Genomic DNA, 27,967 nt, shown 5'->3' on the forward strand with positions numbered 1-27,967 from the left:
CTCAGCCTTGCATTCCATCCCTGATGTTTCATGGACTAACAACAGCAGCAGCAGAAAGAAAGAGCTGAGCCAATATCTCACTGTCAGAGGTGAAGGTGGCCATGTCCCCTCTGTCTGACCATCGCCATTGCAGGAGAGAAGGTTTCAATACAATTGAATGCACTGGCTCAGACAAGAGACACAGGGAGGTTTTGCTGTTCATGGATCTGTGCAAAGGAAATTGTGTCTCTGTGTGAAATTTAGGCGGGAAATGAAACGTCCGCATGGTGGCCCAGTGCCCTAAGGAATGTGGGTGATGGACTCTGGCTGAGAAATGATTTAACAGGAATTTGTATCAATGTATTGCCCTGATTAAAATCTATGGCTGTAAGGTGCCACTGTTGTTAGTACTTGAACCTGCATGGAGACACCCGAGTGGGTGTCAAGTCCATTACCTTAACGAGGCGTAGTTGAATATTTTGTCAAGATCCAAATTTCTTGGTCAAGGTCTAGTCAATGTCTAGATGCCAGAGAAAATAATACACTGATGATAATAAGAAGAATATAGAAAGATTTTGCAGTCACTATAGGCATAACTATGATGATTGTTTCGTGTTTCACTCTTTATATCTGACACCATCACTGCCTTTCCCTTTAGTCTTGTAGTTTACCAAGGGTAAAACTAAACATCTCTTCAGATACAAGGGAGTGTTTGTGTTCATTCCTGTGAGCTACACAGGGGCTTGATGTAGCTGCTTTCAATCCTCTAGCTCCGCCGGGATAAGTAGCATTTCAGGCTGCCACTGAACTGAAGGAGGGAGATCATTTTTTGATAGATTACGCCTCCTCTTAAAGGTGCTTTGTCTGGCTGGCAGCCCTGGTTCCCAGGTCTCTCCTGAGGGAAGAAAGTTTCTGTGCAAAATATTAAAACTTTTAAGAAGAGAGGAGGGAAAGGCGATGGCCACATGATGGGGCCAGTATGTACCACAATATGGTTCTTTTATGTGGGATGACTCTGAACACTGACTGATCTCCACTCCCTTGGATTTGAAGAGATGTTTAGTTTTGCACTTGGGAACCTGTAAGGCTGAAGCAATTTTATGGATGGTGACACTACGATTGAAGGGTTATTTCATGTTGTAGAAATTGTTAAAAACACTGAGCTTCAACTGGAACTGCCTGTTATTAAAGGCTGGTTTCCCCACGCCAGTTCCATAAACTCTGCTAGAAACACCCTGGCTTCTCTCCTGCCTTGGTGGGAACTGGAGGGAATCGTCCCCTGCTGCCCTTGGATCCAGGCTGGTTTTTCTGGGGAGGGGACATGGAATTGATTTGTTTGCTGTTGAGAAGGAGCCAGGCCAGTTCTCAGGGAACGAGAACTCCCAGCATCTTCCCAGCCCAGCCCAGGCTGCTGCCCTGTCCCAGCCTCTGTTCCCCTGGGGGCCCTGCGTGTTTGACTCTAGAGCAGGCCAGGAGCAGCAGCTGAGGCAGAGGACAGCCTGGGCCGGGCAGATAAGAAGGAGTTTAGCCAGCAAAAAAGGTAAAATGGCTGGGGAGTATTACCTTGGACTCGACGGCATTTCTCCATTGGTCTGTCTGCTTTGGGGCAGGGACAATAACACGTCCTGCTGCATTCGTTATTTCAAAGGAGGTTTAGGATTTTCATTCTCACACACGGTGCACAAAGCAGGACTCAACCTTTGCCATAAACTAAATGAGCTGCTCACAGATTCTGGCAGCCACAATGAGCATTTGGGGGAGAGCTCAGACCTGCCCCTGTCCCAGAGGGAGACAGGGGTCATCTGTGTGGGGACCGGACCACTGACCTACCCGCTCCTAACTCCCAAACCTTCAGTAACTCTATTATCAGTGCCAGTGAGTGTAATTTAAACCATAAGGAAAATCACAGTGGGCTGGACCAAAGGCCCATCTAGCTCTGAAACTTCTCTTCTGACAGTAGCCAATAACAGGTACCCCAACATCCAGCCAACAAGGCACCACTGGGAGTTGAACCCAGGATCGTCTGTTTACGAAACAGACGCTTTAGCCAGCTAAGCCATGGTGCCTATTGGGGGCTAAATTATAGTGTCTGCCCACACCTGACTCTCTGCCATCCCCACCAGGGCCTGACAAGCTTTGCTTGTGTTTGGATTCTGCAAAGCAGAGCAGCAGGTGACATTTCTCTTACAAGTTGTGTGTGAGTGAATCTTTGGCCACGTCTGCACTACAAAGTTGTTTCAGCAGAATTATATTGCTCAGGTGTGTGAAAAACACACAACGCTCCCTCGGTCGGCAGCTTGTGGCTGGTGCACACAGTGCAATGCCACGTCTGGCGACAAAACTGCCCTGTTTTGCTGACAAAATAAAACGACTTCAATGAAAGAGCTAGAGCTTTTTGCAGCAAACTTAAAGTAACAGAGTAAATGCTGCTGTTCATTATATCACCATAACTGGCCTTCCCCAGTATCCCACAACGCCCTCTGTGAACTCGCCTGCCCTGCATTCCTGCTACAGAGGCTGGGCCCCTCCCCTTTCATTGCTCTGGGAAGTTCTGACAGCTGAGCCTGCTGCTCTGCTCCGGCAGCCAGGAGCAAATCACTGCCGTGGATGCTGCTCTCTCCTGCGCTGCGAACACAGAGCAGGGTGGCGGGAACTTCCTTACAGTGTAGGGGGACCACTGGCATCCGAACTGTGACACGCCCATGACACCACTTCCCTCGAGGAGGCTCTTACCTTCTAAACAGGGACGGCTGTTTTCTAGTAAAATCACTAAAGGGAAGGAGAAAACTCGAAAGAGGTTCCTCCTGGCGCTCACGTCCGTGAACCCGAATACTCTCTCAGTCCTCAAAGAGAGACCTGGAGAAGGAGACTTGCTGAAGCAAAGCCACAGGGGTCTCTGAGGTTTCCCTGGCCCCTCGCCCCTGTCCTGCCTGGCTGATGTCAGCATCTCTCTGTGAGGTCACCACCTCCCCACCACCTTTGACCAATAGTCTGAGGTCCTGCAAAAGGCCTTTGTGATGTCACTGCCACACCCCTCTCTTGCTGTGCTAATGTCCTGCCCCTGCCCAGGCACTGTGGAGGTTTGAGCTACTCCCTGTGGATCACCCACTCAAGGAGCGTTCGTTCTAGGCAGCAAGCCGGCTAGACAGGAAAACATCAGATGCTGCTCCCAATGCTACACTCAGTTTTTCAGAAATTAGTCAACTTTATGGCCAGAAGAGACCACTAGAGCATCTTATTTGACCCCCTGCATATTACAGGCCTCCTGTATGACACAATAGCTACTTTTGGGCAAACACATTCCAGAAAGGCATCTAGTCTTCATTAAATGATATCAAGAGATGGAGAATCCACCACTTTCCCTAGAAGACATTTTTCTCCAGCCCTCAGAACATTTGGTGGCTCTTTGCTATTGAACGAGCTCAACCTGTTTAGCTTATCGAAAGAAGATTGAAAGGTGATTTCACTGAAGTGTTGAAGGGCCTTAATGGAGAGAAAATATTGGGTATGAAAGGGCTCTTTAATCGAGCAGAGAAAGGCATAACAAGACCCAATGGCTGGAAGGTGAAAAGAGGCAAATTCATATATTACATCTAAGGCACAGATATTTAACTGCGAGGATGATTCACAACAGGAACAAGCTCCCAAGGAAAGTGGTGGATTCTAATTCTAATTCCTTATGAATATTCTGTGTGTGTGTGTGTGCAGGGGAGGAACATGCTATATGCCCAGAGGACTTTATTCCTCCAGCCTGCAAGGACAGAGGGGATGTCAAGGAGTTGCTTCTTCAACACCCCCCCGCCCGAAAGGCCCTTCTTAGGAAAGGCAAAATCCTGGAGAGAAAGAGTAACACTGAACTAGACTCCAGAAAGACAGGCTTTTATTATCACAGTGAGAAGTTTTTCACCTGACCAGGGACTCGAACCCTGGACCCTCAGATTAAAAGTCTGATGCTCTACCAACTGAGCTAGCCAGGCTCACATATGAAAAGCATAACTTAGTGCAGAGGTGAAGCTAGTCAAGAAAAAGCGAGACGGCCGCAATAGGGGAAACCTGCTGCTCTCTCTCTCTTCCCAGCCCTGGCCTGGCCTGGTATTAGAGCTGGTTAAAAAGACGGGAAAATATCGGCATCTACCAGCCATTCATAGCTGTACAAGACTCAGGCACAATACAGAGGTGCCCATCTGTAAGTGCCAAATGGTTGGATTGGCTAATGCAGCCTGTAGACATCCATGACACACTGGGATATAGAGCCAAGTGTCCATCACCATCATTATTTCAAAGGGATAATGATAATGGTAGCAAGGTTCACAACTGACTCAGCAGTTGCATACAAAGGTGCATGTTTGGCAGCAAAGCGGGGGTGTGGGGGGTGGATACAGCGTGGCTGAAGTGGCAAAGCGGGGACCCGACGTGGCTGGAATGGCAAAGTGGCGGGGGACAACACAACACCGGTGGGGCTGCAGCAGCAACGCTGGAGGGGAGGGATCCGGCACGGCTGGAGCCGCACCGTGGGGGGCGGGGGACAACACAAAAACGGTGGGGCTGGAGCAGCAAAGCAGGGTGGTGGGGGGAAAAACAACGGTGCAGCTGGCAAAGCAGGGGAAAAACAAAAAAAAACCCTACAGGGCGGCCGGAGCCAGTGGACTCCCTGTGCTGCAGAGTGCGCGCCCGGTCTAGTGGGGGAGGGGGAAGGGGAGGGAGCGGGGGGGAGAGAGAAGGGGGGCGGCCAGCGCTTCAGCGGGGCACTCACCACGCGGCCCCGACTGCCGCGCCGCCTGGCACCCTCACTCCTCTAGACTAACCAGTCCTGATATACTGTAACATGGTTATATTCCACCACCTTCACTGGTTACACCCAACAAAATTAATTATACAGCAGACAGAAACAATCACAGACCCAGACAGAGACCATGCAAATAAACATACAAAACAATACAGAAGGGAGGATTTCACAACTACATCTATACAGACATAAGGGTTTTCCAGCTGTGTCTATTGATAAGTGAGTTCTTGCCAGACAGGATGCTACCAAACTACGTTTCCCTTTCTCTGGAGGTGATGGAATATCAGGACAGGATTGTATTCCTAACAGCCCAATAGCACCTTATTTCAATGTGACTAGTTGGGAATGTGAGGATGTGACCATACACTTCCCAGCTTATGGCTGCCTTTGCTGCTTAGCCGAAGAACCAGGCCTCAGACTGTCACAGTAAGAGAAGGCCATTACACAGACAGACAGTGATTTTTTATTCTTTCTCTTATATCTTTATAACTAGCTAAGTGATAAAAATACACCTAAATTCTTAAAGTACAGGCCTTTGCAGACAGGCCTGAATCTCTGTATCCTAACAGTCCTCGAGGTCAGGCAGCCTCTGGGTAAGGGGGTGGGGACTCAGATCCTTCCCCTGGCCAATTCCACCAGGGTCGTGTATAAACCAGGCAAGTTCCCCACAATAGCCAGACCAGATGCCCCCTGTACACTTGTGCTCTGTCCTCATTGCTTCTCTGTCTCTCTTCCCCTCATCTCTGCTGCTCCCCCTCTGGGCTGTCTCAGCACCTGGCCCCACAGCGCTTCCTGCCAGCCAGAGACTGCGCTATCTGCACCTGCTCCTGTGGATGTGGACTCTCTCCTGCTTGCTAAGGAAAGGAACCTTTCCAGGAAATGGCCACAGCTTCTGGGAATCCCTGTGTGGCTGTGAACAGACTTTGGCTCCTGGCACACAAGGCAACTTAAAAGCTGAGCACCCAGACAGGGGCTTGAACCCTGGACCCTCAGATTAAGAGCCTGATGCTCTACCAACTGAGCTACCTGAGCTTGTTAGGAAACATCTTCACCGTTCACCACAAGAGTGAGCAGGCAGGCAAAGTGGGGGCAAAAAAAGTCCCAGGAACCCCTCCTCTTTTTCTGCACAGCCACTGCCTGTCAGCAGGATTCCTCCTCCTCCTCAGGGAGACTAAATCTCTGTGCCTAGACAGCCGGTCCATCCGCTGCACCTCAATCCCCCATGCCCGAGCCTCCCTGCCAAAGCCCTGCACCTGGCCCCATACAATTAAGTCTCACTTGTCGCTGGGAACGTAACTTCTTGTGCCCAGAGCGTCTCAGCCCCCTCAGTAGATGACCTGAGAAACATCAGCAGCCGCCCTGCATGCCGGTCTGTGGGTGGCCTTCAGTGGGGTTCAGCACAGCAGGGAGCAGGCTGGCCCTGTGGCTGTCTGCTGGCCACACATAATCATGGTCCTCTCCTCCTCTTGCCCTGGCCTCTGTGGCTTTTAAGCCTTCCCTTGGAGCTGTCAGCACCAGCCGCCTCTGCTCTAGGTGCCCAGAGGAGGAGAGGTGCTGGGCTCCCACCTGCCCAGCCCTGCTTCCTTCAAGCACAGTGGCAAGTGCCAGACTTGTGGGCACCAGGTGAAGCCGTGAGAATCCCAACCCTCAGGTGTCAGTTCTAGAGCCCTGACCCATCCAGCAGGAGGGGAAAAAAATGCTTTTGCAGAGCTGGAGACAGGGAAGTGGAGCAGTATGAGCTCTAGGGCTTTACCACAAGGTCCCACTGAGATTTGAACTCAGATTGCAGGATTCAGAGTCCTGAGTGCTGCCCATTACACCATGGGACCAGCTCATGCTGCCTTCTCTGGCCATGAGTGACCCTCATGGGGCCGGCTCATGTAAGGGACTGTTGGCCCCTTACTAAAACTTAGTGGGGGTTTTGGTTGGCTAGTTCCCAGTCCCAGTAGAAGGGGGAAGGGCCAATGGGAAATCAGGACCCTGAGACTGACAGTCCCCAGGGGCAACGGGGAGAGGCCAAAGCTCCAAGTTAGCCGCACTGACAGGCCAGGCAGTGTAATGAGGGAGTCACCAGGCCAGGGGGTCCCATCCTCCGTGTGAGCTGGTTCTGCCTGGGCCAGAGTGGGGCAGAGCTAAGGAGAGAGCAGGAGCCCGAGAAGAGCCGGGGAGCAGAGCTGTGCAGGTGTAGTGCCAGAAACTGCTCCTTGTAGGATTTTGCTACCTGCAGCAGTTACTGAGACCTGAGGTTGTTCTTATTTGCTGACTTGTCCTAATTGGCTAAAAGTTGACAGTGGTGGGGGATGGAAGCATAAAGGCTTCATCCTCCAAATGACCCTGCCTGGTGTCCATCTGTATCTATTACCTCTTAATACCGAATTGTAAAAAAATAGAGTGAGGTCATTTAAGCATCATTTATTTTGCAGCTTCATTTACTGTGCTAACAATGTAGCATCCTGACACCGATACTTCTGCCCATGTGCCCTGTGGTTTGGATTCATTTTAGTGGGACGCGGGACATGTGGAGGATAATTTAAACTCTTAATTTCCTTAGGGTTTCCCTTTAATATACTTCTCTGCTGGTGCAATTTCTGACCATTGCACGTCTATTGTATTTATTACAATAGCACAAGTAAGTCACACAAGTGACATAGTCTAGGGGCTTGGCTACACTTGCAAGTTAGAGCCCATTAAAGCAGCCCCGGGTGCCCTAACTCCTGAGGTGTCCACACTCGCAAGGCACATGGAGCACCTGGGCTCTGCAGCTGGAGCTCTCCTGGTAATCCACCTCCATGAGAAGCATAAAGCTTGCTGAGCCCTGCTGAAATACCCGGGCATCAGTGTGGATGACGTGTTGCATCACTGCACTGTGTTTGGCCTCAGGAAATGTCCCATAATCCCCTGAAGTCAAGTGCCCACTCTGGTCATTGTTTTGAAATCGGCTGCAGGCATGCGGATATCCCCTTTCAAAGCTCCGTTTCTGACAGCCGGCTGCTTATCTGCTCCGGGACAAAGCAACCATTAGTGTGGAATGCTGCTGTTGTGAGTGTGTATGAGGGAAGGTGGGGGTCTGCTGCTGTCCGAACACACAAGACAGCATGCTGACACACTCTCAGCCCCCCAAACACACTGTCACTCCCGCCACGTACACACAACACACTCCCTGTCACACTCCACCCCCGTCCCCCATTTGAAAAGCACGTTGCAGCCACTTGCACACTGGGATAGCTAACACACTGCACTGCTCTCTGTGGCATTGCCAGAGCTGCTAATGTGGCCACTCCAGTGCGCTTGCAGCTGTCAGTGTGAACACACGGCAGCGGTTTCCCTGCTGTGGTTTAACTCCCAGCGCTCTACCTCTGCAAGTGTAGCCAAGCCCTAAATTTCCCAAACCGACCGAACTCAGTAACTGCCCTCCACCACCACATGCAGGGAGTAGGGGCACCGTGGAGCACACGCCGCACTTACTGGCTCAGCCTTGTGCATGCTGGGGTGGCCACCTCCCCATTGATGAGACCTGGTCCCACCATCTCCGCGGAGCTCCAGTCTGCCCTGCTGCCATCCCTGTCTGTGTTGTCTTCTCTAGCAGTTGACTGGAAGGTGAGCACTGGCCGCATGCCATGTAGCCGTGTTGTCTCGAAGGGCGAAAGCAGGAGGAATGGTGCCTTCATAGCCCACCTAATATTCCATAACAAAGTTAAGGAAAATATTTCTCAATGAATTCTCAGTGAAAGATCAGAAGCAGCCAGTGTCCATCAGTCTACGAGCATTGGTATTTTCTTGAAATTTGTCAGACCAACCTATCTAACACCTAACACACATTTGAAGTTCTTCTTTTCACACTGTTGCTCATTCTCAGGTTCTGCTTTGTCTCCAGACAGATCCATTCTCTTTCAGGACAGCCTTGCTCTTTCTGTCTGTTTCACTCACTGAGGTGTCGGAGTAAACACTCCCCTTCCTTCTATTCTCAGACAAACACTAGTATTAAGTGTTTGCTACTGATGGGTCTAGAAAGCATTTGTCAAGTGGAAGATGCTGTTTCTGGGGGATTGCTCCAAAGTTCCAGTACTTTGGGTTCAAACGTCTCCCAGCTTCCTTGGGGAAAATAACACCAAGGCTTTGTTGCAATATACAAGAAGGAAGGAGTTTTTCCACCCCAGATGGGACTTGAACCCACAATCTCTGGCTTAGGAAGCCAATGCCTTCTCCATTAGGCCACTGGGGCCCTCCCTCCTTCAGCACCTCCATGGCTGTGGCTCTGAGTGCCTTTAGGATGATTAGGGGGCGAATCCGGGGCTGGAAGGGGGATAAGGTCGGCCTGTAAGGAGTAACCAGGTGGGACAGACCCAGGGGGAGGCTGTGGGCTGCTGGTCGGTTGTTGGGATCAGAGCCTCTAGACCAAAGCTGCACAGTGACCTGACACCCAGGGTTATAGGCCCGACATAGTGACCCGTTACTGGCCTCGGTGAACCCCAAACCCTTGTTACTAAGGGCATTGAGGAGTCTCTGTCCCTTAATAACTTCTGGGAGCTCCCCAGGAGGCTGTGGGCGTCAGCCGCCTCCTGCCTCACAGGTTAGACTCTTGGTGCTGTGCCAGCCACACCCTCGCTTGCAGGCCCAGTGTAAGAAGCAGGAGGCCCGGTGCTGGCAGAAGAGGGCTTTGATTAATCGAGCTCTGTGTGATGGGCACAGGACACTTCCACTCAGTAGCATAGCTGGGGGGGAGCAGGGGAAGCAGCTAAGGGCGTCGGGTTCCTCCGGTGGGGGTGTGGAGCAGCCGTTCGTTTTCCTGTTCGCACTCCTCTGCAGTGTGAAAATCAGGGAGGGGAGGCAGAAGCCCCACTTCCCTCCCGAAATGACGCCCAGTGGGGGAAGCCAGGACAATGGGGGGGGTGGGTGGCAAGTGGTGGCCAGACTCTCCCCGCGCCACTGGCCCCCAGTCCCCTTCCACCACCAGGTCAACCCGGGCACTAAGGCAGGAACAGGGTGAGGCAGGAATTCCAGCTGAGCAAGGCAGGCAAAAGCCAGTCTTGTCTTCATGGGTCGCTCACAATGACGTCCTTTTTGTGTGCAACTGCTGCAAAAATATCTCGGGCAGAGAAGCAACAGACCAAAATGTTACCATACAGCTGCCAAAGTAGCTCAGTTGGGAGAGCGTTAGACTGAAGTTCTAAAGGTCCCTGGTTCAATCCCAGGCTTTGGCAGCCCCTTTCATCCCTCTTTGCACAGTGGTGGCTTGTTTTCTTGGAGCACAGTGGTCCCTGCGCCCAAGGTGAGTCCCTGAGCTTGGGCTCTGCAGTAGGAAAAGATACTGTGGGCTTCTGCCCCTAATTGGCTGGCCTGACCTTTAACAATGAGGGACAGGAGCTGTCTCTCCTAAGTGAGTTATTGGTGGACCCAATATGGCAGGAAGAGAGTGCTAGAGGGGGTGCTGGGCAGTGACAGGCAGGTATAGAGGATGAAAACTCTTCTGTGCAGCTGAGGGAGGGCAGTACCAGGGAAGGGGCATGTGTGAAAGTGGCCCTGTGGAAGGGAGTTGGGGGCCCAGGAGGAGGCGCTTGATGTTCAGTGTCTTGGAGCAGCTGGGCTTGGACATGGTGGGTGTTCAGGAAATGCACATTAACAACTCTAGGGTAGCTTGATGGGCAGAGGGTGATTGGAGGAAGGGTCCATCTCTCTGGTCCTCCAGGCCAGGGAAGAATGATGGGGTTGGAGTCTTGTTCTTCACATTCGCAGTGCGAGTACAGAAGGGGCTGGAGCTCAGACCAGGGAGGGCATTACTGGTGGCTTTGTGCTCCATGGCACTGGTTACGGCTATATTAGTGTGTATGGTCCCCAGTTAAGGCATGAAAGGAAAGTTCTATGAAGGAACTGGCTCCCTTCTTCTAGACTGCACGGTGTTTGGTGTTGGGGGGGATTTCAATTGTTGCACCGGCCTGAGGACTGCTGGTCCTGTTTTCCCGACCGTCAGAGGAAACTCTTCTACGATGAGCACTACCTGGTGCAGGTCTATAGCGAGGTCGGCTTAGAGGACGTGTTTCTGCACAGTGGAACCAGTGGAGGGTGGGCAGTAGCCTCCTATTCCTCTGACCCGAGCTCACACCAGCCGCAGAGGGGATACACCTTTCTGCAGGGACAGGCCAGGAGTCACATTGACCGGATTTACGTGAAGGAGAGCACGTCGACAGCCCAGTGCAGGGTGGTGCCAATGGACTGTTTGGATCACGCAGCTCTCACTGTGTGCTCAGTGTGGGCAATTCCCTGACCCAGGGCAGAGGATATTGGAAGCTGAACATCCAGAGCTTGCAAGATAAAGGAGCAGGGGGGCGAGGCCTGGTGGTGTTGGCAGAACGGGAAAGCATCAGAGGGTTCTATGGCAACCAGGAGGATTGGTGGGAGTCGGTGAGGGAGGAGTTGGCGGCTTTGTTCCGGCGGCTGGGGAAACATCACAACATTAAAGAAACCAACAGTGCCAAGTCCTGCAGTGTCACCTGTGGGATTTCCACAAAACCATCCAGGCAGGGGAGCCAGTCAGCGTGTGACTGTACGATCGGATCAAGCAACAGCTGCCCGAGTTCCAGAAGATGAGGCTGCAGTTGGCCGATATGAGCGGGAGCACCGAGGGAAGGGAGGAGCAGACTTCCCTGACATTTTTGCAGCCTGCAGGGAATGGAGACAAAGCAGGGGGATGCAGGGACTCAGGGCAGGACCCACGGATCCGGTAGTGCAGGACCACAGTCGCTGGAGGAGGAGAGAGAGTCCTGCGAGAGGAAGCCGCTGGTGGGAAGCAATAAGTGCAGAGTGCAAACCAGCCAGCTGAGAGTCACAGGGGTCTAGAAAATAAAATAGCAGCAGGTCCCATGGTGTAATGGGCAGCACTCAAGACTTTGAATCCTGGAATCTGAGTTCAAATCTCAGTGGGACCTCGTGGTAATACGTTGCTTTGCTACAAAGCACTGGAGCTCAATGTGTTTGGCTACTTTCTCTCAGGTAGAGAGTGAGGTTTTTCCCTCCTGCTGGGTGACTGATCCCCACTGGAGACAGGTCTCTGGTCTGGCTGGTTCAATGGGCTGGCGGCTATAGGTTGGGGTCCTAGAATTTAACAGTCTGGCTAGAGATTCCTGTGGATTGATCATATGGTTGCTTCTTGCTGCTTCACCTGATGTCCATAACTTTGGTCCCTGCAGCTGCCACACTCTTCCTCTTGCCCACATGGCACTTGAAGGAAGGAGGGCCAGGGCCAGGCTTCATAGTGAGGGCTGGGCAGGAGGGAGGAAGAGTCCCAGGCTGGAGCCCAACACACCTCTCCTGCTCTGGGCACCTGGGGTGTTGTTCCCCCCTGTTCAGGCCCCCCTGGGGCCCTGCGCTTCACACAGCTCTCCCTGATTTCAGCTGTTAGTGAGGGAGCCTCACTGCTAGTGCAGACTGGGCAGTTTGTTGCATGAGAGACACTGTCCCGAAGCAGGACTAATGCTTAGAGCTGGTTATCAGTGATTTCAGATCTGTTGGGCTGCAGCAAGACTCTCCATTGAGTCTGAACCAGCTCTGTTATTACACAGGGAAGAACAAAAGGGTCAAATGGGGCCTGGAAGCCTTAAGAAGAATCCACCCCACCGAGTACAACACTTGTCGCTACCTGCTCCCAGCCCCACTGAGAATGTTTTGGGGTCACCCGTCGCCTGTATCAACCTAGGGGTCTCAGAGAAGCCTAAATAACAGGTGCTCCAGTGGCGCAATTGGTTAGCGCACAGTACTTATAGGGCAGTGCTGAGAGGAGCTATGCTGAGGTTGTGAGTTCAAACCTCACCTGGAGCACTGGTTTTCATTAGCCAAGTGGCATCACCCCCTCATTTGGCCTGTGGAATGTAGAATTCCAGCCCTGGGGACCCTCAGGAGGGGGCTAATAAAAAATGCTCCTGTCACTTATTACCTCCTCTCCAGGTCAGAATCTACCATCCTTTCTACCCCCCAGCCCCTGTGCCAGGATCCCTCAAGCAGAGCCTGGAGTCCTGCCCGTGGCGTCAGTACTATTGACAAAGACTAAGTGACAGGGACAAAACACTCAAATCCCGCCTGGTGCGGGGAGCCAGGTTTGCTCTTCAAATTCTGTCATTGGTACATTTCCAGGAATGTCCCACAACAGAATTTAACGGGACGTTGCCTGCAGAACAGCTACACTGCACAGAGCTCCTGTGGGGGAGGGGTGGGAATTAGTAACATTTTGAGGATTGTTTGGGAAATGAGCCTTTGCTGACAAGGTTTGTCTCTGTTCATATTTCACCTTCAGGTGTTATGTTGAGGGATCTTTAGTATATTTTTGTGAGGTTAATAACTATCTCCTCAACTTTATTTACTCAACTTAAAAATTGGTCACTTGATTTTTGCATCTCCCTGTGAAAATACAACTGACACGTGTGGCTTTCTACAGGGGGTCATGATGTTAAAGTCGGGGAATTCAGTCTCTGTACTTCGGGGGGTGTTGCTTTTTTACAGCTGCCTCAGGGCCAGGCACACTGGGCTGTTAGCTGCACCCACGGTCCTTGCCAGGGGCCCCTGCTGAACCCTGGGGGCTGCACTGCCGTGCTGGGGTGACTGCAGGTGGAGAAGCTGCTGTGGAGCAATGTAGAGCAGGTGCAGGAAGGAGACGGGGTCACTATTCTCATGCTGAACTGCACAGTTTTCCAAATTTGGGACTAGATTCATAGATTCATAGACTTAAGGTCAGACGGGACCATTATGATCATCTAGTCTGACCTCCTGCACAATGCAGGCCACAGAATCTCACTCACCAACTCCTGTAACAAACCCCTAACTTATGTCTGAGTTATTGAAGTCCTCAAATTGTGGCTTAAAGACCTCAAGGTGCAGGGAATCCTCCAGCAAGTGACCCAAGCCCCATGCCGCAGAGGAAGTCGAATGTCCGAGAACAATTCTAGGGGAAGGTGAACGCAGAGCCCTTGGTAATACCTTTTCTTGCTTCCCCTTGCCAACCGGTCTTCACCACTCGCATTTCTGTTAGGTTGGTCATTTCTGTAAAGCCATTAAATGGGGTATTTGGCTTCTGAGTGAATGTGACGAATGTGCAATTATGAGAGGGAATTTCCATCCCTCTTTCATGTACAGTTAAGAGCCTGAGTGGCCTAATGGATAAGGCATTGGCTTCCTAAACCAGAGATTGTGGGTTCAAGTCCCTCCTGGGGTAAAAAACTCCTTTATTCTTGTATATTGCAAAGAAACCTTGGTCTTATATTCACCAAGGAAGTTGGGAGATGTTGGAACACAAAGTACTGCATCTTGGGAGCAATCCCTCAGAAATGGCATGTTCCATTTGACAAATGCTTTCTAAACCCATCAGTAGCAAACAGTTAATACTAGTGTTTGTCTGAGAATAGAGTGAAGGGAAGTGTTTACTCCGACACCTCAGTGAAAGAGCAAGGCCATTCTGAAAGAGAATGGATCTGTCTGGAGACAAAGCACACCTTGAGAATGAGCAACAGTGTGAAAAGAGGTTCAAATGTGTGTTAGGTGTTAGTTAGGTTGGTCTGACAAATTTCAAGAAAATACCAGTGCTCATAGACTGCTGCAGACACTGGCTGCTTCTGATCTTTTACTGAGAGTTTGTTGAGTCTGAAACTCTTTATGAACTGAAACTTAACTCAGACTACATGTCTCTGACTGAAACTTTTAATCAAAGGTTTTGACCTGCGAACTGCTCATGACCCTTCCCCTCCCAATAAGTAGCCATCTCCCGTTTTTGTCTTCTCCAATTTGCATTTTAACCTGTTTTATCCTGTAGAATCTTGATTGATTATGCATGACCATTATGATCTGTTAATCACTTTGTTTACTTCTGTGTATAAACATTGATGCTCACCCCTAATAAACTTGCCACACTTACTCCAAAGCTTGGCTCTTAAGCTAAGGATGGTGTGAGCCCGTTGATCAACGAATTGTTGTCTGGTCTCTGACAGATCTCTGAGCCTTATACCAACTCCGCACAAACTCGGGTGCTGGAGAGGTGAGTAGGACTTGCTTTTTACCTAACAATTTGGGGGCTCGTCCGGGATTCCTTCTGGTGCGGTGCCTCTGTCCAGTGGTCAGACCACTCATATACGAATTGGTAGGCGCCACGGGAGATTTCTCCCAGCCAATTCAATATTGAGGGGTCATGTACTGGACAGCAGGATAAACGCCAGTTGGAGGGCTCCTGTCAGACACCATGGGTCAAGGGACTAGCGTGCCTCTTGAGAGTCCGCTGGGGATTGTAAATAAGTTATGGAATGAAGGGAAACTCCCAGTACAGACAGGAATGTCTAGGAGGAAGTTGTACACACTGTGTGTAAGGAATTGGACTGGGTATACCGCGGTATTGGCCGACTCGGAGATGAGGTGGCCTTCGTATGGCTCTTTCGAACAGGCTGACTTAAGAGGAGTAAGGAGCCAGATCGAAAAAGACCATCCGGGACAGTTATGTTACTGGTTTTGTTGGGACACAGCAGCAGAGCTGTGGAAATCTTTAAAGATTATGGCAGTCAGGTATTCTTCCGAGAGTGAACCCCCTCCATGTTATTTCGATGAAGGGTGTAAACCACGGCGTGTTTTAACTCGTCAGTTGGTCCCCACTGCACCTGCCCCTATTCCTCCGCAAGGGGACTCTCTCCAGAGTGCAGAGGGGAATCTGCAGGACTCCAGATTGGAATCTCTGCAGAGGGATAAGGAGGAAATGGAGGGGCACACCTCGGAAGAAGTAATTACTAGGCAAAGATCAAGCAGCTGCAGCAGGATGCATACTATTCTTATTTCGTTTTTTGTGAATCAGTCAGTAACCCCTGTAAGGGATTATTTCTTACAGTTTCGCCCTGGTTGGGGAGGTGAGTCAGTCACTTCAGTGTTGGATGTAGCTGATTTTGCATGGGAGAAAGGAAGGGAAAGCAGCAGAAAGAAAGAGAAAAAGGAAGAATATAAGTTGATGGCTTTAGCTTTTCGCGGTGGTATTTGAGGCAGAAGCCGTGGCCGTGGCAGGGGATTTCAGGGTGCTCGGGGAAGAGGGTCCTGGCAACCCCAGCCATCAGGAAATTGTTTTCAGTGCGGACAACCCGGTCACTTTAAACGTGAATGCCCCTGGGGACGCCCAGAGGGTCCGGTCGCATCCGCAGATACTTACACCACCCCTGCACCACCAGCCCAGCCCGTTCCTCAGGTCTGGATCAACTACGGGCAACAGCAGCAGCTGCAGCGAACTCAGCCTTCTCAATGACGGTACCCCGGGGGCGAAGGCAAACAATGTGATGGTCTTATTTCCTTAATGTCTTTAGCTGGCTCTTTCCTCACTTTCTCCTCCCAGCAAAGAGCCTCATCTAACCCTTTCAGTCCAGGGACTGCCTGTCTGTTTCCTCATTGATACTGGAGCTACTTTCTCTCTTTTAAATCATGCCCCCTCTCCCTGGCTATCCTCTGAGGTTAAAACTGCAACTGGGGTGGAAGGCAATCCACAGTCTCTGGGACTCACTTTGCCTCTAAATGTTATTTATGCTGATAAATGTTTTTCTCAACGTTTTCTTTTTTCCCCAGCTTGTCCGATCCCTTTGATGGGCCGGGATTTACTCTGTAAGCTTGAGGCTACTTTAACCTGCACTCCTGAAGGGGTAGGATTATTGATGACAGTGTTAGGAGATTCGGCCTAACTCAGGGTAATTGGGAAACCCCGCCTCTCTCTCCCTGACCTCACTGACTTGCCTTCAACCCTCTGGGGAATTTCTGACACTGATGTTGGCCTGCTCCTTTCAGCAGAGCCAGTAAGGATTCAAGTGAAGCCCTCCTTAGACCCCCCGTCAGTTCCCCAATACCCCCTGTTGCTGGAAGCCTGGGAGGGCATCCGCCCCATTGTCGAGGGCTTCATTGCACAAAAGCTAGTCCGCCCTCAGCGCACTCCCTGTAATACCCCTATACTGCCTGTAAAAAAGCCTCCTAAAAAGGACGGAGACCCTATTCGTTGGCGCTTTGTACAGGATCTACGGGTTATTAATCAGTATGTGGTCCCTCTTCATGCAGTAGTTCCTGATCCAGCTACTATCATCAGCCAAATCCCCTGGGATGCTGAATGGTTCACTGTTATTGACTTAAAATCAGCCTTTTTCAGCATTCCTGTACACCCAGACTCTCAATATCTCTTTGGTTTCACCTGGGAGGGACAAAGTTATGTCTGGCAACGACTTCCTCAAGGCTACAGAGACAGCCCCACGATTTTCAGCCAATGCCTCCGCCACGACTTGGAAGGCTTCACCAGTCCGCAGGGATCCACGTTAGTCCTATACGTAGATGACATCCTACTAGGTAACCGCGAAGAAGCCGCCCTCTGCATCGATGGTAAGGCACTTTTATTATACCTACACACCAGAGGCCACAAGGTAGACCCTAACAAGATTCAGTGGGTCTCACAGAAGGTCCGATATCTGGGCTTCCTGTTAACCCCAGAGGGGAGACAAATGGACCCAGTCCGCATAAAGACTATCCAAAACTGCCCTCTGCCAAACACCAAGAAACAACTTCGAGGTTTCTTAGGATTAATTGGCTTCTGTCGACCTTGGTTGCCGTCCTGCGGGGAGTTGAGCAAACCGCTCCACCGACTGACTGCTAACCTTGCTCCTGACCCTTTGCAGTGGTCCCCAGACACAATCCAAGCCTTTCAGTTAAGCAGCAGCTAAAGGCCGAACTCTTAGAAGACACTAACCTAATTTTTAAAAGGTGTGGGCCCCTTAATCCAGCTACCTTGCTTCCTGACCTGCCAGTCCTCCAGGATCAGCACGACTGTGTGGAAGTAGTTCATAGCATCTTACAGATAAGGAACAACCTGTTTGACGTGCCACTGGACAACCCTGATTGCATCCTCTTCTCGGACGGAAGCTCCTTCTATGTTGATGGCAAGCATTTCACCGGTTATGCAGTCACCTCTGAATGGGACATTCAAGAGGCCGCCTCACTGCCAGGCAACTGGGGAGCCCAAGCCGCCGAACTCTACGCCCTGGCCCGAGCTTGCCAGTTGGCCGCTGGTAAGACCGTTACCATTTTTACTGATAGCAAGTATGCTTTTACCCCGTACCAGTACCCACTGCTGAACTACAGTCGTGGGAGAGCCTCGGAGCCACTCTGGTCAAAGGGACCTGGCTTATGCCGGATGGCCGAGCCTGCCTCCCTCGCTCCACATACCCCGTGGCAGTTCGCTGGCACCATGATAAGGGGGTCACTCACGCACGCCCTTGTGGACACCATCGCTCGCTTTTGGTATGCTCCAGGCATTCAACCCTACTGCCTGTCAATAGTGAAAGCATGCAGCACATGTCAGCGAAATGGACCTGCTCCGCCTCTTAACAAAATTAAGGGTGGAAGACCTCCGCCTGGTGCCCCATTTCAACATCTTCAAATTGACTTTGCAGATATGCCAAAGGCTTTTGGGAAAAAGCACCTCCTTGTTTTGGTTTGCCCTCTGACTTCATGGGTCGAAGCTTTTCCTACTGCTAATTGTACTGCTGCCACAGTGGCGAAGATCCTCCTTAGAGACATTGTACCCCGTTTTGGCATCCCTCTCATACTTGATTCAGATCGCGGACCCCACTTTACTGGTAATGTCCTTGGCTGTTTAGAACAAGGACTGGGCATTTCACACTCCTTTCATACACCCTACCACCCCCAGTCTAGCGGGAAAGTTGAGCGTATGAATAGGGAGCTTAAGCTTACATTGGCTAAATACTGTCAGGAAACAGGGTAAAAGTGGCCTCAGGGACTTCCCTTGGTCCTGTTTCACCTTCGTACTCGCCCAACCCGTGTATTGGGATTATCCCCCTTTGAACTGCTCTATGGACACCCCCCTTTCAAAGGCGGGGCGCTACCACGTGCTGATGTTTCACTATTGGGAGGATCATATGACCGCGTGCCAGTTTCTCTCCCTACAGGCTCGCCTCCGTACCCTTTGGAAAGCCTCACAGTTTTCCCAGACCGTGCCGCTGGAAGAACAGATCCACCCGTTCCAACCAGGGGACTTCGTCTGGGCCAAAAAGTTCGTTCGTGGCGACGCCCTCCAGCCGAGGTTTACTGGACCCCACCAGGTTCTTTTAACAACCCAGACTGCAGTGTTCCTGGAAGGATGCAAATCCTGGATCCACCACTCCCACGTCAAGCCAGCCGTAGTGGACCACAGTGACGGACCAGCAGCTCTTGCCACCACTGAGGACACTGCCTCTGACCAGTGGACCAGCTTACCTCTTTCAGACATCAGACTTAAATTGACTCGGAAAAAATGAGAGGACCTTTTATTCTGACAACTGTATGTTTTTTATTATGCCTTTTTAGTTTATTTTCTGCTTATGAAGATAATGCTTTTAGTAGATATTCCCACGAGGTTAAAACTCGTATTTTAGGAAATAGAAGTAATTGCTGGGTATGTACTCAATTTCCAGTAAATGCAGAACAGGGACTCCCCTTCACACCCATTCCCCTGACCACTGCTAATATGACTTGGATGCCACCGGCTAGAATAAAAGATCCAGTCCAACACAATCTTACATGGGACAAAACAGGAGTGCCAATTAACAGATATCTCAGGGTAACAAATCAGACAGGATCACTGTGTTTTGTTAAAGAAAAAGGGTCAACTTTTGTGGGAACCAGTAAATGCAACATCTAAGGAAATGGCTAAGAACTACTCCTCTGGCCAGCCACCTTATGATTGGTGGGGAGCCTTATGGAATTGGTTGCCTGGATTTGGGTGGGTTAAAAACCTCTTGGTGGGTATTGTTGGGGCCATAGTAATCCTTATAATACTGTGTTGCTGTATTCAGTGTGTTCCCTCCCTCATAAACTCATGTGGGTCAGTTTATTCTTTTTCTACTTCAGCCAAAGGCCTTACTCTCTTCGAGTTGGCCCAGGCTGAAATTGCCAAGCGGCCCTTGGCTCCTTAAAATGGGGTGTAGCTGTTGGTAAATAGTTATCCCAATAGCTACAAATGGAGGAATGTTGAGTCTGAAACTCTTTATGAACTGAAACTTAACTCAGACTACATGTCTCTGACTGAAACTTTTAATCAAAGGTTTTGACCTGCGAACTGCTCATGACCCTTCCCCTCCCAATAAGTAGCCATCTCCCGTTTTTGTCTTCTCCAATTTGCATTTTAACCTGTTTTATCCTGTAGAATCTTGATTGATTATGCATGACCATTATGATCTGTTAATCACTTTGTTTACTTCTGTGTATAAACATTGATGCTCACCCCTAATAAACTTGCCACACTTACTCCAAAGCTTGGCTCTTAAGCTAAGGATGGTGTGAGCCCGTTGATCAACGAATTGTTGTCTGGTCTCTGACAGATCTCTGAGCCTTATACCAACTCCGCACAAACTCGGGTGCTGGAGAGGTGAGTAGGACTTGCTTTTTACCTAACAAGTTCATTGAGAAATATTTTCCTTAACTATATTATGGAATATTGGGTGGGCTATGAAGGCACCATTCCTCCTGCTTTCGCCCTTGGAGACAACACAGCTACACGTGCACCTTCCAGTCAACTGCTAGAGAAGACAACACAGACAGGGATGGCAGCAGGGCAGACTGGAGCTCCATGGAGATGGTGTGACCAGGTCTCATCAATGGGGAGGTGGCCACCCCAGCATGCACAAGGCTGAGCCAGTAAGTGTGATGTGTGCTCCACGGTGCCCCTACTCACTGCACATGGTGGTGGAGGGCAGTTACTGAGTTCAGTTGGTCTGGTAAATTTAGGGCTTGGCTACACTTGCAGAGGTAGAGCACTGGGAGTGAAACCACAGCAGGGAAACCGCTGCCGTGTGTTCACACTGACAGCTGCAAGCGCACTGGTGTGGCCACATTAGCAGCTCTGGCAATGCCACAGAGAGCAGTGCACTGTGGTAGCTATCCCAGTGTGCAAGTGGCTGCAACGTGCCTTTCAAATGTGTGGCGGGGGTGGAGTGTGACAGGGAGTGTGTTGTGTGTACGTGGGGGGGGGAGAGACAGTGTGTGTGGGGGCTGAGAGTGGGTCAGCATGCTGTCTTGTGTGTTCAGACCAGGGGCGGCTCTACCGTTTTGGCTGCCCCAAGCAGTCATGCGCGGGAGGCGCCCCGGAGCCGCGGGAGCAGCGGACCTCCCGTGGGCATGACTGCAGAGGGTCCGCTGGTCCCGCGTGGCTCGGCTGGACCCCCCGCGGCTGCGGGGATCCGGCGGCTCCGCTTGAGCTGCCGCAGTCATGCCTGCGGGAGGTCCAGCCGAGCCGCGGGACGAGCGCCCCCTCCGCAGTCATGCCTGCGGCAGGTCCGGTCGTCCCGGGGCTCCGGTGGACCTCCCGCAGGCATGACTGCGGCAGGTCCGCCGACCCAGCCTGCCACCCCCCCCCCCGGCTGCAGGGGACGGGCCGGCAGCGGCAGGATGGGCTGGGGCCCCAGCCTTTTGCCGCCCCCTAGATTTGGCCGCCCTAGGCACCAGCTTGTTTTGCTGGTGCCTAGAGCCGCCCCTGGTTCAGACAGCAGCAGACCCTCCTCTCTCACACACACACTCACAGCAGCAGCATTCCACACTAATGGTTGCTTTGTCCCGGAGCAGATAAGCAGACGGCTGTCAGAAACGGAGCTTTGAAAGGGGATATCCGCATGCCTGCAGCCGATTTCAAAACAATGACCAGAGTGGGCACTTGACTTCAGGGGATTATGGGACATTTCCGAAAGCCAATCACAGTGCAGTGATGCCCGGGCATTTCAGCCGAGGCGCAGTGATGCTTCTCATGGAGGTGGATTACCCGGAGAGCTCCAGCTGCAGAGCCCAGACGCTCCATGTGCCTTGCGAGTGTGGACACCTCAGGAGTTAGGGCTGCTTTAATGCGCTCAAACTTGCAAGTGTTCCCAAGCCCTTAGAACAGGGACAGGCGCACACTTGGAAGAGGGAAACTGCTCCACACGCTAGCCCGGGCAGCCGCCCATTTTCTTTGGCAAGTCAGGAAGGGCAAAGGTGAGACTGGAAGCACTTGGGGCTCATGCCCCAGCTTTTGTGACGCCCAACCCCCAACTCCTTCCCGGGGCTCTAGCTGAAGCCAGAGCATTGGCCTGAGCGGCCAAGAAGAGGTTCCAGCCCTGAAGGGAGCAGGATGTTCAGCACAACGGTAAAATTGCAGAAACACAACCACCAAAGGACTTAAATCCTCAATCTTCTGATCCACACTCAGATGCCTGATCCATTAGGCCACATGGTAACATGAGAAAAACCTCTCCAAGCACTTCTTTGGAAAAGGCGACATTGTGTTTCTCAGGTCATCTGCTGAGGGGAGCCGAGACTCTCTGGGCACAAGAAGTCGAGTTCCCAGCGACACGTGAGACTTAATTCTCTGGAGCCAGGTGCAGGGTTTTGGCAGGGAGGCTCAGGCATGGGGGATTGGGGTGCAGTGGACGGACCGGCTGTCTAGGTGTGGAGTTGTAGTCGCACTGAGGCACAGGAGGGAGGAGGAGGAGGAACCCTGCTGACAGGCAGTGGCTGTGCAGAAAAAGCGGAGGGGTTCCTGGGACTTTTTTTGCCTCTCTTTTGCCTGCCTGCTCGCTCTTGGGCTGAACGGTGAATATGGCCTTAACAAGCCCAGGTAGCTCAGCTGGTAGCACATCAGGCTCTCAATCTGAGGGTCCAGGGTTCAAGCCCCTTTCTGGGCACCTAGCTTTTAAGTTGCCTTGTGTGCCAGGAGCCAAATGATTCCTGGTGCTGTTCACAGCCACATGCGGATTCCCAGAAGCTGTGGCCATTTCCTGGAAAGGTTCCTTTCCTCAGGAATCAGGAGAGAGGCCACATCCACAGGAGCAGGCCTAGAACACGCAGTCTCTGGCTGGCAGGAAGTGCTGTGGGACCAGGTGCTGAGAAAGCCCAGAAGTGGAGCAGCAGAGATGAGGGGAAGAGAGACAGAGAAGCAATGAGGACAAAGAACAAGTTTACAGGGGGTTCAGGTCTGGCTATTGTGGGGAACTTCTCTGGTTTATACATGACACTGGTGCAATTGGCCAGAGAAAGGATCTGAGTCCCCACCCCCTTACCCAGAGGCTGCCTGACCCCAAGGATGCTCTTTCTACTCAGGTGTGTGGTAGAGTCCTCGTAACGCCAACAAGGCTGGGCCCAGGAATCCTGGGGGGTTTGATGACCCCCAATCTTGTCATGCTCACTTGAACAGGGCTACAGTGTCCCCACTCTGGGCACTTCCCTGAGCCACTCCTCATTGCATGTGCTTCAAGCAAACACCATTTATTACCCAGCAATCAATGTAAAACACAAGGAAAGATGGGAAAGGAAAACACGTCACCCTGTTCTGTGGTGCAGGGAGATCACAACCAGCGTCTCTGGAGGGTCAGGGCAGGTCACAGTCTCTCCTCACATGTCCCAGGCCTCCTTCCCAGGCCCTGGCTGTGCTGCAGGGACACCACGGCCTGGACACTTGCTTTGGCAGTGGCCACATGCTCTAGGTAACAGGCCCCTTGTCCCCAGTGTCAGCCCCCATGTAGAGGATACAATCCCCCCGATCCCTGAAGGTCTGGCCTGCAAGATCTCTTGACGGGTGGCATCTCCTTGCACTGGGCCTTCTGCCCAGGGTCCCCCTCGCTCTCCCACGCTGCTGACTGCACCCACCTCCAGCCCCAGTGCTGCTGCGGCTCTGCCTCCAGCTCCCTGGGCTGCTCCTCTGGCTCCGCTTGCTGCAGCTCTTCTCCCAGCACAGATCTGCTCCCTGGGCAACTTCTACGGCTCGTGCTGCTGCGGCTCAGCTCCCAGCACAGATCAGCTCTGGTTCTCCCTGGCTGGTGCAGCTCTGCTCCCCGGCTCTTCTCGGGCTCCTGCTCTCTCCTTAGCTCTGCCCCACTCTGGCCCAGGCAGTTCCAGCTCCCATGGAGGATGGGACCCCCTGGCCTGGTGACTCCCTCATTACACTGCCTGGCCTGTCAGTGCGGCTAACTTGGAGCTTTGGCCTCTCCCCATTGCCCCTGGGGACTGTCAGTCTCAGGGTCCTGATTTCCCATTGGCCCTTCCCCCTTCTACTGGGACTGGGAAGTAGCCAACCAAAAACCCCACTAAGTTTTAAGGGGCCAACAGTCCCTTACACGAGCCAGCCCCGTGAGGGTCACAGATGTGCAGAGAAGGCAGTATGAGCTGGTCCCATGGTGTAACGGGCAGCACTCAGGACTCTGAATCCTGCAATCTGAGCTCAAATCTCAGTGGAACCTTGTGTTGGCTTGTGGTAAAGCCCTGGAGCTCACAGTGCTCAACTTCCCTGTCTCCAGTTGTGCAAGAGCAAATCTTTCCCCTCCTGCTGGGTGACTCACACCTCCTAGAGCCAGGTCTCTGGCTGGGGTGGCCACAATGGGTTGGGGCTCTAGAACTTGATGGTTGGGATTCTTGCTGCTTCACCTGGTGCCCACAAGTTTGGCCCTGGTGCTTCCTGCCACACTTTTCCTGGGGCCCACATGGTGCTTGAAGAAAGAAGGGTCAGGGCTGGGATTGATAGTCAGGGCTTGGCAGGAGGGAGGAAGATTCCCAGGCTGGAGCCCCACACACCTTCCCTCCTCCTCTGGGCACCTAGAGCAGAGGCGGCCCAGCTCTGTCTGCTGGACACCTCGGCAGAGTAGGTGAGTTCATGTAAATACAATCTGGTCCCAAAGCCTCCCCCAACCCTGGCTCATCACTAGCTCTCAGGGGAGAGTCATTCACACCTTGCCTCCAAATCATCATTTGAAATTCTGAGGTTGGCCAACATTTCCAAAGCCAATGCACCAACATTGTCAGCAAACACAACAGCTGGGTGAGGAACCCGGCTTTGTCCAGACTTCTCAAACCTATTTTACTTTCTCAGGTACAGGTATTTTTCATACGTTGGATCTGCTTTTAAACTGTGTGTTAACATTTCAATTTCCATTCAGATTTGCAGCCAGTGACAACATTGGCAGCGCTGCATGTAACTACCTGACCACTGGGGGGTGTTGGGGAAATTCGGGGGAGGGGGTGCACAGCCCCCTGGCTGGGGGGCATATAGGAAATGCCGGTTTCACTGAATTGAGTCTCCTACTGCAGCACCTCAGTAGGTTACATCAGAGAGGAGCTGCAGTGTCTAGGCAGTGGGATGCCTGTGCCTTTAAGAGCCCAGCCCTGGGAAGCCCATGCTGAGAGGTGCTGCCTGTGGGAGGGGAAATAGAAAAGCCCCTCGGCTCCCCCCACCCTGTTTTTGCAAACACTGGAGTCTCAGCCCCCCCGGGGTAACTGTTACCCCTCTGCCCTGCCTGTGCCGGGGTTTAACCCTCTGGCAGCGCCTCCCCCTGGGCTTAACTCCGGCTCCTTCCCCCCTCCCTGACTTTGCCCTTCAGCCCCTCTCCTAACTCTGCCTCCAGCTGCTTGACCCCCCCACCAGTCAATTTCCACCCCCTGCTCAGACCCTGGCCACCCCCCTCCTCTGATTTGCCCCCCTTTGCCCCTCTTTAATCCCTGTAAAAAGTAAGGGGGGGGCTGGGTCCCATTCTCAGGGGGGGCGCCTAGCCCCTGCCTGCCCAATGCTCAAAGCGCCCCACGATCTTGCGGATGTTTGCCGAGTGCTGCAGTGTCACCTGCAGGGAGAGAGAGACGCGGTTAGGAGGTGATGCAGCCAAGGGTGCCTCACCCAACACTGAGATGCAGCCACCTCTGGGGTGATTTGCACAAGTCAGCAAATGAATCTGGAACAGGAAATGCACTGAAAGGACCAAGGCAGCTGCAGGAGGTGGAGAAAACCAGAAAAAGCAGGAGCCCTGGATCCCAGCCCTCCCCCTCCCCCACTCTACCCACTAACCCCCCTCCCCTCCCAGATTTGGGGGGAGAACCCAGGAGTCCTGGTCCCCAGCCTTGTCCACCCCCATATTCCACCCAACAGCTGCCCCCGCAATTGCAGGGCAGCACCATGGGGCACACTAGGGCCTGCCTGTTTGCACAGGACGGGCAACACCAGTGCCTCAGGGGAGAGATGATGCTAAGGGAGAAGCAGGCAGCAGACACCCCCACCACAGAGAAAGAAGTGCTAGGGGGCACCGTGCTGCAAGGAGTGAGGGGGGTTGGCAGGGAATGGGAGGATCTCCCCTCACAGCGGGTGCATCTGTCTCCCCCACAATTCCTCCCCAGCCCTACCCTGGCCCAGGCTAATCCCGGCCCAGCTACCAGGGTTACATTTGGCCTGGATTCCCCAGCTGCTGGGGGAGGGGCGTGGGGCTGGGGAGCATGAGCCTCTACTCCCCCTTCCCCCGACACAGCTGCATGGGCACTGACCAAAGGAGCCTGCAGCACTGCTGCCTAGAGGAAACTGAGGCACCAGCCAGTGACAGACACATCATGGCTCTCCTCAGCCTCATCCTCTTTTCCAGATACAACCCGGGGTATGTGAGGAGGGTAAACTCAGGGCAGTTGCGTAGTTAACCTGTGGAACTCCTTGCCAGAGGCTGTCGTGAAGGCCAAGACTATAACAGGGTTCAAAAAAGAACTAGATAAATGAACAGAGGACAAGTCCATCAGTGGCTATTAGCCAGGGTGGGCAGGGATGGTGCCTGTAGCCTCTGTTTGCCAGAAGCTGGGAATGGGCGGCAGGGGGTGGATCACTGGATGATTCCCTGCTCTGTTCATTCCCTCTGGGGCCCCTGGCAGGAGACAGGAGGATACTGGGCGAGATGGACTTTGCGTCTGAACCAGTCTGGCCGTTCTTATGTCTCCCTTGGTGCAGCAGTGACACCCAGTGGGCAGTCAGAGTAATGCACAGAAGGTGTCTCCGTTGGCGCAGCAGTGACACCTCGTGGTCATTCAGGGTAATGCACAGAAGGTGTTTCCCTTGATACAGCAGTGACACCCAGTGGCCAGGTGGCGTAATGCACAGCGTGTGTCTGCCGTCTAGGAGCAGTGACACCCAGGGACCCGTCACAGTAAAGCACAGATTGTGTTTCCCATGGAGCAGCAGTGACACCCAGTGACCAGCAGGTGGCATCAGACTCTTCTCGTTTGGTGGGGGACTGAGATGGGCTAGACAAAAAAAAATTGGGGGGCAGGCTCCATCCTTTATGGGAGCAATACAACCTTTATTAAAAATAAAATAGTAAACAGGGTTTACTTTAATAATATAAATCTGTCCAAATTTTAATACTATGAGCTCAGATCTAGTGTGAGTAGTCTCTTGGTCTATCCAAGGACAAGATCAAGTGTCTTGATGTTTTTGGTCTTTTGGCCTCGAGATGAAAACCTTGTCTGAGTCTTTGGAACCTTGAGATAAAAATATTATTTAAATCCAAAGTTCTTAAAGATCCCATCAACAACAAAAAACTAAATGAAAAATTGAAATAAAAAACAATGCTTAATTTAAAACCCAAACATTAAGAAAAACTTTGTTTTTAAAAATAAAAACTAACAAATACCATAAATTAATAATTTCAACATTTTATCAAAAAGGTGTGCTACAGCAGGATGAGAAACTAACATAAAATAAATAAGCCTGACCACTAAAACCTCCCATAAAGGAATCATATCCTTGAATACTGGCCAAATTTGTATAAAATATGCAGAACTATGTCAAAACTGGTGTTGCAGGTCAGCCATTCGAATCCAGAAAATGTCAATTAAAAGCTCCATTCCAATTAAAAAAAACAAAACAACCCAATAAACCAAAACAGTCACAGCCTGAAACAAACCTACACAGAAGCAAAATTAAACCTGTGCCAACATTGGAACAAACTATGTAAATTTCTAATTCTAACTTCTTGTTTCTCCCAGGAGGAAAGTGTTTTGCATCTCAGTAACCAGGCTGTCACTGCAGCTTTCCTTTCACTAAATAAGAAGTGGCAGTAACATAGCCAATGAGGTTAATCCGAGGCGTGATTATTGCTAGTTGAAAACTTTTCCCAATGCCCTCAGTTTTCTCTATGAGAAATTGAAATTGTATCTTTGCACTAATATCCCAAATGTGCAAGTCCATCCCCTCAGAGCAGCCCCACACCCTGAGCCCAGGGGAGAATCCCAACTGGTTTGTGCATTTGTAACCCTGGGGCCTGAAGCTGATGAGAGAAAGGGAAGTGAGCGATCTTGGAGCTTTCCGATACCACCTGCTGGGAGCAGAGGGAATTGACTGAGCAACGTCCTGGCTAATTTTCACCTTGTTCTCTGCCAGCAGGCTCCACTGGAGAGCTCGGG

The 27,967-nt window shown here is 51.8% G+C and overlaps 9 non-coding genes and 1 pseudogene across 9 annotated transcripts; 5 read left to right on the forward strand and 5 right to left on the reverse strand.

Annotated features, from left to right (window-relative positions):
• LOC120375815 overlaps window positions 1–27,967 on the forward strand; it is a 451,158-nt pseudogene that overhangs the window by 312,672 nt on the left and 110,519 nt on the right.
• On the reverse strand, window positions 1,972–2,045 carry TRNAT-CGU. The gene has a single exon. It is a non-coding gene; the product is annotated as a tRNA-Thr (tRNA).
• Window positions 3,884–3,956, reverse strand: TRNAK-UUU. The gene has a single exon. It is a non-coding gene; the product is annotated as a tRNA-Lys (tRNA).
• TRNAK-CUU lies at window positions 5,725–5,797 on the reverse strand. The gene has a single exon. It is a non-coding gene; the product is annotated as a tRNA-Lys (tRNA).
• On the reverse strand, window positions 6,523–6,594 carry TRNAQ-CUG. The gene has a single exon. It is a non-coding gene; the product is annotated as a tRNA-Gln (tRNA).
• TRNAR-CCU lies at window positions 8,915–8,987 on the reverse strand. Its single transcript has one exon. It is a non-coding gene; the product is annotated as a tRNA-Arg (tRNA).
• TRNAF-GAA lies at window positions 9,894–9,966 on the forward strand. Its single transcript has one exon. It is a non-coding gene; the product is annotated as a tRNA-Phe (tRNA).
• TRNAQ-UUG lies at window positions 11,617–11,688 on the forward strand. Its single transcript has one exon. It is a non-coding gene; the product is annotated as a tRNA-Gln (tRNA).
• TRNAI-UAU lies at window positions 12,484–12,577 on the forward strand. Its single transcript has 2 exons — window positions 12,484–12,521; window positions 12,542–12,577. It is a non-coding gene; the product is annotated as a tRNA-Ile (tRNA).
• LOC120375951 lies at window positions 27,605–27,744 on the forward strand. Its single transcript, XR_005586883.1, has one exon. It is a non-coding gene; the product is annotated as a U4 spliceosomal RNA (small nuclear RNA).

The sequence above is a fragment of the Mauremys reevesii genome, linkage group 12 (genome assembly GCF_016161935.1).
Source record: "Mauremys reevesii isolate NIE-2019 linkage group 12, ASM1616193v1, whole genome shotgun sequence".
NCBI lineage: Eukaryota > Metazoa > Chordata > Testudines > Geoemydidae > Mauremys > Mauremys reevesii.